The following is a 10,281-nucleotide window of genomic DNA, read 5'->3' as shown; positions in this document are numbered from 1 at the left end:
CGAGTTTTGCTCACTTGTTTTAAAATCCCTGGTGTGGAAGTTTCCATCACTATTATTAATTGATCTAAGGCAATCAATAACAAAGTGATAGAAACTGCAGAGACTTAGGCCCTACTGTCTCCTAGCTGATATGCGATAATTAAGAGAAAACATTCACTACAGGTATGTCAGGTCAGATCCTGGGTCATGTTGGACATTTGTTGCTCATACCACACTGAGTAGCTGGGACATAGTTTTTTTCCCAGAAGGTTCAAGGCCTCTTTCTGAGCCTCTTCGTCTAACAAGGCTGGGGATTTTGTGATAAGTGGACGATTTCCCTTGGGGTGTAAGCCATCTTATCCCATGGCCAGACATGATTTGGGGACCCTGGGGTTGAAGTAGGGAAAGAGCTTCAAGGGAGTGGAACCATCTTCTTTGAGCCTAAAGCTTCCTCTTGTCTTGGTCATCCAGTTGTGGAGGGTTGTACACGGGGGACTTGTCTTTTCTCACAAGACTTCTGTCCCCATGTGGCTTACAAGGAGCAGGACAAAAATACTGCTTTTACGTCTCGATGAATAATTAGTTCACTGAAATATGAAACATCTCCCATAGAAATGGAGTTGCTTTTGTGACCCTGATCTCCAAACTCTGTGACCCTCAGAGTCCAGCTTTCCAAATCCCCTTCTTAACCATCACAGGTGTCCATAAGCAGGAGGGGCTGCTCCAGGAGGCCTGGCCTTGGAGGGACTGAGTGATGCACCATTGTGGGCTTTGTTAGAGTGTAGATTCCATGCAGGTGTAGGTGTGACCAGAGGGGTCAAATATGCAGCCTGCTGCCTGGCTGTAGTGTGCTGGAATGCTTTGGAAGCAAGTTAAAGAGTAGGGAGATATTTAACAAAGACATGAAAATACAATAAAGCAGATAACATTTCATTTTAAACTAAGTCAGTGTTTGGCCGGCAGTGATCCTTAAGTGCCTTCCAGGCCTATTTGGGGGCAGCCAGGTGGTGCGGTGGATGGAGTGCAGGGACCAGAGTCAGGAAGATTCATCTTGTGTTCAAATCTGGCATCAGACACTTACTAGCTGTGTGACCCTGGACAAGTCACTTCGCCCTGTTTGCCTTAGTTCCCTCATCTGTAAAATGAGCTGGAGAAGGAAATGGCAAAGTGCTCCAGTATCTTTGGCAAGAAAACCCCAAATGGGGTCACAGAGTGTTGGACATGACTGAAAATGAGTGAATGACAACAACAATTAATTTCTGTTTGAGTTTGACATCACTGGTTAGACCAGCTGACATTGAAGTGACCCAAAGGACTCCCAAATTCTGTGATGCTGATTTTCCCTACACTTATGGTTGCTTCATATCAAGGAGTTCCCTGGCCCTTTGCTACTAGCCACTCAACACACATAGGACCATGGAAGGATGTTGAGAGTGCCCATTGGGAACAATTGTTGGGTCAACATCCTTTTTAGAGTCCTATATATTTGGGCTGGGATCAGGTCTGGCAAATGCCTTCCCATCCCAAACCTTAGCTCGCTCTATAAGAACCTTGGCTTTGCCTTCTCCCTTTCCTAACAGTCTCCCCTGTAGCTCATAGATTGAAAGCAAGAGATCTGGCTTCTTATTAGCCTTAGTATCACTGACAATGCAAATGTTATTCTCATTTTACTGGTGAAGAAAGTGAGGTACAGAGAGACTCAGTGAGGTGCTCAGAGCCACACACCCAATGAAAGCCAGAGTTAGGACCTGACCTCAGGTCTTCCACTCCACCATGGTGCCTCCCAAGTCCAACACTCCAAATCCTAACAGCAGCCCTGGGTGAAGCCTGACATGGATAGACCTGTGGAGGTCTGCCTCTGAAACCTTCCTTCTGTGTCTCCATCGAATCCCTTAAATGTGGGTACCTCATTCAGTGGCTCCCCTTCTCCTGAATGCCCAGTTTGTAGCAGGGATCTCCCCTGGAATCTGTAAATCTCTCTGGAACCTTCAGACAAAGGCATAAGCAGGATGGGAGGGGAGAGGAGGCGTCCCTGAGTGTCACAGCCGTGTGCTTCCAGCTGCTGTGTTGGCAGCCCTTGGGCCTCAATGGCATGCCTGAAAGCAACCCACCTGGCCCTGTCCAAGGTTAGGGAAATATTAAACTAGCAGATGAATTGCATTTTCTTTGGCATCCACGTGAGATGAAATTAGGGCTCACATTCCTCATTTGCAGCAGAATGTGGGTCTAAATTTCAAGGTAGTGAGGTGGCTCGGTTAGTACAGTCTCTGACTTAGAGTCAGGGAGACCTGAGTTCAAATCCCATCTCAGACGCTTAATAGCTTTGTGACCCTGAGCGGGTCACTTACCCTCTCACCTCATGTTTCTTGAGATCGGGCTCATAATAGCACTTCTTTCCCAGGGTGGGTGTGAAGGTTATATGAGATCATATTTAGAAAATGGTTTTGCAAAGCTTGTTATAGAAATGCACAGTTATTATTATTGTCTTCAAGCGATAATTCCTATGATTCTGCCGATTCTAAACAGTCATTCAATCATCATGATATTCATTGAAATGATGACTTTCATCCCATTCCTTCACAACCCTATGAATTCCTCCCAGTGTGAAGGAGGCATTGGTCATTTATCTCTTAAGCAGGGACCCTCTTTCCACCCAGTGGATATCCATGGTATTATAGGATAATAGGATATAGAATTATAAGGTGTGAGGAGAGCACAGTCCTCTGACAAACCCGCACCTGAAGCCTTCAGACTTCCTAGTGAGCTTGAGGACTTCACAGGATCATCAGTCTAGAGTCTGAGGGGGCCCAGCAGGCCATCTGCCCCAGCTGCCTAGAACAGCACCTAGTCCATAGCAGACTCAATGAATGCTGTTGGCCTGGCTGACTCCATTCGCCCAATCCATTCCTTTGATCTCTAGAACTTTTTATGAAAGTAAAATCTGCTTGACAATGACTAAAAACTTGCTTATTCAGTAGAACAGTGAGAAATAACAAGTTATTGAAGGAAGATCCGGTTCCTAGAGGGCCCTTCAGCTGCTTTCTGGGTCACTGAGGAATAAATTGCCCAGAAATTGAACAATTGTAAAAAACACAGGGTCGTGATTAGATGCAGCTTGTGAAGTCCAGGCTTGGTCAGCCGCAGCCTTTCAGAAACGCTAGTCTGGGATACCCCAGAAAGTTTTCAGGGGGTCTGGGAATTTGGTTGGGAAAAAATACATCTTTATTTTGACTAGCTTCTAATTGAAAGGCAATCATTCCTTTGACTATCAAATTTTCAAAAACCACAATAGCCTTCTTTTTGCTCCCAGCAGCAAGAGGAAGATGACGAAGCAGATGTCTTCATTTAGTAAGCACTGGAATAAGATGCACACTTTGTGCCGTCGTTATGGCTCTAAGGCATACCATCTTCAGGAGTCAACATGTGGCAGGCAAATGTGGGTATCCTGCTAAATGAAAGAGAAAGTATAATTGGAGTACTGGTCGAATGAGGCACCTAAAAATTGTCTATCGTCGATTCAGGAATGGATTCCGTGAAGGAAGAACACCTAAACCCCAGAGAGCAGCTGTTGCAGCATCTAGTTCATCTTGAGGATTCAACTGTTTGTTAAAATAAATGTCCTGAATGAAAAAAGTAAGACAAAAAACCCCAAAGAAAACCACAGTAGCATTCTTAGAAGGCATTTATTAAAAGCTTCAACAGATGACACATAATTTAAGATAAAATACAGAGGTATGAATCTTTTAGACCATAACAATAATTAGAAGTAGACTTGTTTCCTTGTATCAGAACGATGAAGGAAATACAACTGTGTTAGGTGCCCTCAGGCATTTTCCGTGTGTGTGTGTGTGTGTGTGTGTGTACATACACAAGGGCATATGTATGGGAGATAATAGCTACTAACCGATCAACCAATTCATCGAGAAATATTTCTCAATAACCTTCTATGCCAGTCACTGTCCTAGGTGCTGGGGATGGAAAGGCTCACATGGATCAGCCCTGCCTTGAAGGCACTTTCATCCTGCCAGGGTTTATCCAGGACCAGTTTTCTGTCACTGCCTGTGATCAAAACACTGCTGTTTTCACTTTGTGTTATTATGAACTTGACAAACATGGTCTTTCCCTATACAAAGAGTAGAAAAATGGATTGTATTTGGAGTTGTCAACCGATTTTCATGTGATGAATTTGTATAGCATTAAACACCATTGTTCCCAAAGTGACCCATTTTGTCTGTCTGTAAACTTCTTTCTCCTTTCTTCTGTGTATTTTATGTGCTTCTTTGATGATGTTGTCTTTCTTTTTTTTTTTAATGTCACTATTATTACCAGCTCCCAAATTGCCCCATTCCCTAAACCCAAAGCCCTTATAACAAAGAAGCAAATGGGGGCAGCTAGGTGGCTCAGTGGATAGAGTACCGGCCCTGGATTCAGGAGGACCTGAGTTCAAATCCGGCCTCAGACACATAGCACTTACTAGCTGTGTGACCCTGGGCAAGTCACTTAACCCCATTGCCAAAACAAAACAAAACAAAGAAGCAAATGACAACCAATGCACTGATTTGCTCAGTCTGAGCCTGTACATCTCATTCTATATCTTTAGTCCATCCTCTCTCTTTTGCAAGGTGGAAAATCATTGTTGGTCTTTGGGAATTGTGAGTGGTGATTGCACTGATCACAACTTTTAAGACTTTCAAAATTGCATTGCAAATACCCTAACTGGCTACAAAGGACCTGTGAAGGAAGAGGCCATATGCATCCGGAGAAAAATTGGCAAATAGCAGTATGTAGAGAATGATTTTATACACACACACACACACACACACTACACATACATACACATACATTTGTGTCTAATGGTATCCATCTCTGGGGCTGGGGGAGGGGAAGAACAAAAGAGAAAAAAGAAAGTTACATGAAAACTTTATTATATATTTAATAGCAATAGAAAGTTGTATGTAATAGATTTGCAGTTTCATGTGCAATCACCTTTTTTTATTCTACTATGTTATAAAAATGCTTGTTTTATATCGCAAGTTCAAAATAAAATACATAAAAATTACCAAAAAAAAAAAACGCTACAACTGGCTCCTGTCAGCTGCAGGCTGGGCATCAGTGACTAAACCAGGTTGGGTTGTTCATCTTGTCCAGACCCCAGTTTACTAGGAACACTCTGAGGGAGGACAAAGGGAGGAGATGATGGGAGAAGGAGGTCATAGGGAAAAGAAATGGGCTAAGAGTCCTGTCTTTGCATCCTTTCCAGTGATGCCCTGCACTCTCCTGGGTCCTTATTTTTTTTTTTTTTTAGGCAATTGGGGTTAGGTGACTTGCCCAAGGTCACACAGCTACTAAGTGTCAAGTGTTTGGTGTGAGGCCGGATTTGTACTCAGGTCCTCCTGACTTCAGGGCCGGTGCTCTATCCACTGCGCCACCTAGCTGCCCCCTGGGTCCTTATTCTTCCCAAGGATATTCAGGGTCCGGTCCCCTCCTCTTGTTAGGGACATGCTTAACAACAACTGCTAGCTGATAGTTCAGGTTCAAGGTTGGGATGAAATGAGGCCCTCACGAGTCATTGAACACAAAGAAAGGAGGCTGACTTTGTCCTGACCCAGTGAGGGTGTGCACCAAGGACCCAGTGACACTTTTCTGGAGAGGGCTCCTCTATCTGGTCAGCAGGGCAGGGCAGGGTGACTCCAAAGAAGCCACCATGCTGGAGGAGCCACAACTCCCTGTGGATGGGACTTTAGGTGCCCTTAGGTCACCAGGAAGCTACCTTAAGGGAGACAAGGGCCAATCAAATCCTAGGGACTGCTTCATTGCCTTTTAGTGAAAACTAATCCTTGTTTTGGGGAAACCAGAAGCTCCTGTCACACACCATGCCCAAAGACCCACAGATCTTCTAGAAGGCTTTCTGCCATTTCCTAATTTTCAGGATTTGATTGGACAATTGTCCTGGCCTAGGGAATACAAGAACTGAAGAAAAAATACTTTGCCTCACCAAAGAGTAACCAAAAGGAAAAGGAAAAAAAAAGATAAGGAGGATGAAAAAAGCCAGAAATTCCAGATTTTCTCTTTCTCTTTTGGATGAACTGAGCCTCAGATCTTAGTGATCTAGACTTGGTGTCAAATACTTATGGAGCCATATTAAAATGTCATTGAAAAGTATTTTACAAAATAAAGATATAATAAAGCATAAATAATGTTACTATGTGGTTTTCTCAGAGATCCTTACCTACAGAGCCTGGCAGGTAGCAAGTGCTTGTTAATTAAATGAATGATTGTTTACAGTGTCACTAGTCAGGGAGCTGACTGTGAAAATGCTAAACAAGAAATGTTTCTTGGCTCCCCTAGAAGAGACTAGATGACACTTGCTGCACACTTCCAGATGGGGGAGGGGGATAGCAGTCAGACCCTGGGCCTAGAGGCAAAGAGGAGGGAAGTGAGAAGGGCAGTTTAAAAAGAATGAAGATCTTTAGGTAAGGACGTTGTGACCAGGAAGAAGATACTCCTGAGAGACAAAGGCAGACAAAGAGATGCTGCTTCCACTCCCCAGATTTTCTTCCTTCTATGAGTTGTCCCTATTATGATTCAAGCTGACTGTGGTGAAGGCTTCACTGCTGAGCTCCAGAGGACCAGCTCATGTTGTGTGGTCCCAATGACTTGCTCTGCACTTTGTCCAACTGAGTACTCATCATCCTGATCTGGCAGCAGCCTGCCCTCCCAGCCTTATTTCCCACCAGTGCCCCTCAAGCCCTCTTGACTTCAGCCAAACTGTCTTATTCATCATCCAGCACCAAAAAGCAGAGGACTGAGGGATGAATTTCCTTATGCTACTGATGTTAGGACATGGGCAAGATCCCATCACTTCCTAACCTCATCTGCTTAATTATAAAGAAGGGTTTTTATCTCTAAGGTTCAGTTAACAGGTTCAGTGTCCTGTATGATCCACAGGACACTGTGGGTAGAGGAATGGGAAGATTTCTAAAAGAGTCAACCTCTCCCTCGTGCTAAATGAGGGCAAGGGGCAGAGATCCCTTTCACTGAAGAAAAGAATTGCCCCTATAGGCAGGAAAGTGCATTATTTCCCCTTTAGACAAGTCCTCAAGTCTGCATAGGTTCCCTCCATCTAAATTGTCAGTAAATGAGGAATATTTCCCACTCCCATGGAAAAAAAAATCAATCTTCATCCCATCAGTCCATATGCTGTACTTTCCTACCTCTGTACCTTTGTCCATATCATTCCCTATGCCCACAATGCCCTTCTATCATTAAATCAGTAAAAATCCTCTTCATCCTTTTAGACCTCGCTCAATAAATGTCACCTCTTCCAAGATGGCTTGCCATACCACCTCATTTGGAAGTGATTATTCCATCCACAGGTCTCAAACAGCACTTTGTGGACACTTCTGTTCTTGTATGTTAGAGTGGTTGACTCTAACAAGATGGGAAGCTCCTGGGGGCAGGGCCCAGGCTGTAGTTACTTGATTATTTTTGTCACTGCCCAGGCTTTCCATAGAGTGGGGGCTCTACTGGGTTACACTGACCATGATGAGACCTCCTGTGCTTTAGGAGGAACCTCATCTTTTGGGTCCTTGGTAAGCTGCTCCTCCCCCAGCCCGTGGATGGTGGCAGTAACTGCAGACTGCTGGCAGCCACTCTGCTTCTTCTGGCTCATCTTCCCCAGGCTCTCAATCCAAGGGCTACATCTCACAGCCCCATTTGCCCTCAGAGCTGTCTGTCCCCTCACAAGAGTCTTGGGAAGCAGTCAGTGAGATGATTGATGATTCTCAGACAGATCCTCTCCCCCCACTGCATTGTAGAATCTACCTTACGTAGGACACAATTCCTGCAGACCCAGGTCCCCTTGTCCAAGCAGGATTTCTGACCAGGTGTAGTTCCCCTTCACTCTTACCCCGACCTCCTCTCCCAGCGGTCCCAACATTTCCAAGTACAGCAAAAGTGAAATGGCTTGGGAGCCTCTTCCCGTAGAAACTACTGCCCAGTCGGGACCCGCTCTCCCACACTCATCTTTCTTTCCCCCCATCCTGAGTTCAGTGGGGCAGGCGCTAGGAGGAATGGCTTTTCTTGCCGCCTCCAGGCTCTCAGGCCCAGCCAGACCCCACTTCTGAACCTCTTCCTCCATCGCTCTTTCGGCTGCTGTGCACCTCTCTTGGCTCCCAGGAAGTGCCCAGCGCGCTCACTCTGTCGCATCGTCCAGCTTCCCAGCCTGGCTCCTTGAGGCCACAGCTCTGCTCTCGGACCAGGAGCTTGGAGACCACACCAGGCAGCCCTTTCCGCCCCTACCCATCTCACCCCATTTCAGATAGGAGCGCCCCGCCCTCGCTGCGATCCGCTGAGCTCAGAGCCTGATTTGCCCAGTGGCTGGTGAACTTTAAAATCCGTGAGAGGGAAGGCAGTGGGGGTCAGAGGATATAGTCGAGAACCGAAGACACGCAGGGACTGGAGCTTGGCTCTCTTGGCTCACGTTTCAAGGACCCAGCTCAGCTTTCGGTTTCTTTTCCCAGAAACATCTCCGATTCTCGCTAGTAGAGCGGGCAGCCACAGCTTGCTTCTTGTCCTGCCCATCCCCCTCATCCTACCACTCACCCAATCCGGGACAAATTCCAGTCTCTCGCTTGGGATTCAGGCAATGCCGCCTTCAGGACCCAGATTCTTAGGAAAAGTAGGCAGAACAGACAAGAAGGAAAGTAACCTGGAAAACCCCCTGTCCCACCTGTGGTTATGGCTCCTAAACTTCTTGAATTTCTCTGCCCTCGCTGAGTCAGTTCTGAGGAACTGTGGGCGCCTCTGTTACCGCTGCTCTTGGTGCCTGCTTGCCCGACTGACGGACTGAACCAGCGAGCGAAAGAACGAACTGACGAATCCCTCCTGGTAAGGACAAGCTGCGGAGTGTTCAGAAACCAGCTGACCACACCACGTTTATGTTTTTTCATCCCAAAAGTAAAGAGACTGAACTTGGTGATTTCTGGGGACCATTTTAAGCCGGATATCCCATGATTTCAGCGAGCCGGGCGACTTTGGGTGTAAAACGTTGTATAGAATGAGGCTCTCTGGCTCTGGAGGTTGTCTTTTTGTCTCTGGGCCCGGGGACCTGGGGATCTCGTCTGCCTGGAAGTTGCCAAATTTGATAGAGTAAACTTCTGCAGCCTCCTGGGTTTGCAGGATGGAGTTTGTGGTTGGCAGCTGAAATATTCTAACACTGGGAAAAGCTAAGCCGCTCTTCAGTGTCTCAGCAGCTTGGTACCCAAGGCTAGTTAGCCAGCCCCAGCATTGACCAAAGCCCGACCTGTCCTAGCGTACTCAGGATAAAATGTCGCCCCGCCCCTCTTCTCATCTCCTCCCCCCTCCTCCAGCGGTGAGTTTATCTTTGGGTTGTTTTCTTTCCCGTCTCTCTATGTCTAGTGTACAACCGGCAGTCAAAAACATTCTGAAAGCATGACGCACCAGAATCCCAGCTGGTTGACTCTGGCCTCCAGCCCCAAGTTCTATTGAGGAAAATAAAGTGTTTTTTTTTTTCTTTTAAGGAGTAAGTTCCCTTCTCTATCTCTCAGTCTCAGGGTGTTTAAGATGAAGCCAGCTCAAGCTGATAGCCAGAAAGTCTTCTCTTTTCTCTTCTTTCTCCACCTCCTCTTGCATCAATTCCTCTTTCTCTTCCCCTTTTAACTCATCCTCCTAGTACTACTTCATTCATATGGGTCTGGTTGGCCTGGTGCTCCTCACGCTGGGGATGCTGGTGTTTCTAGACTGGCACAGATTGGGGGGCTGCCAAGACAGAACCTGGAGACCCCTGCTTGAACAACAGATGGAGTTAAAACAAAAACATTGGGTCATGAGGTGTGTGGTCTTTGTCAGTAATGGCCATGGTATGGGAGGATATCATCTGGAATCATGGAGGGTTCCTTGGAACAGGTGAGGGAGTGAAAGAATTAGTCTGTCTCTGTTCTCAGCCACTGCCAGAGGCCATCTCTTTAAAAGTACTTGGACATCACTTCTCTTAACAAAAGAAGCCTGTCTTTGAAGCTTGAGTCTTTGGATGAAAGTGCGAGAGGATATCCAGGTGGGAAGGACTGTGTGTGAGCATGGACTGCTGGGGGGGCGGGGGGGGAGCTTCTTAGAATGGGGAGAAGATCAGCCCAGCTGGAGAGGAGAGGCCAAACCTAGGGGTTTCAATGCTTAATCTTAATAGTAACCAGCTGTGTGAGGTAACAGACTCCAAAAGGTACTGTGATTTTAGGCTTAGAAGTCAGACTAGAGACAGCTTGGTAGTTGGGGTGGTGCAATGGA

The 10,281-nt window shown here is 46.2% G+C and overlaps 1 pseudogene; it reads left to right on the top strand.

Annotated features, from left to right (window-relative positions):
• Positions 1 to 3,237: 3,237 nt before the first annotated feature.
• Positions 3,238 to 3,972, top strand: LOC110203129 (large ribosomal subunit protein eL37-like; annotated as a pseudogene).
• The last annotated feature ends 6,309 nt before the right edge of the window (positions 3,973 to 10,281 follow it).

This window comes from Phascolarctos cinereus, unplaced genomic scaffold (assembly GCF_003287225.1).
Source record: "Phascolarctos cinereus isolate Bilbo 61053 unplaced genomic scaffold, phaCin_HiC Scaffold_9;HRSCAF=440, whole genome shotgun sequence".
Lineage (NCBI taxonomy): Eukaryota > Metazoa > Chordata > Mammalia > Diprotodontia > Phascolarctidae > Phascolarctos > Phascolarctos cinereus.
This window is presented reverse-complemented; position numbering and strand designations above follow the sequence as displayed.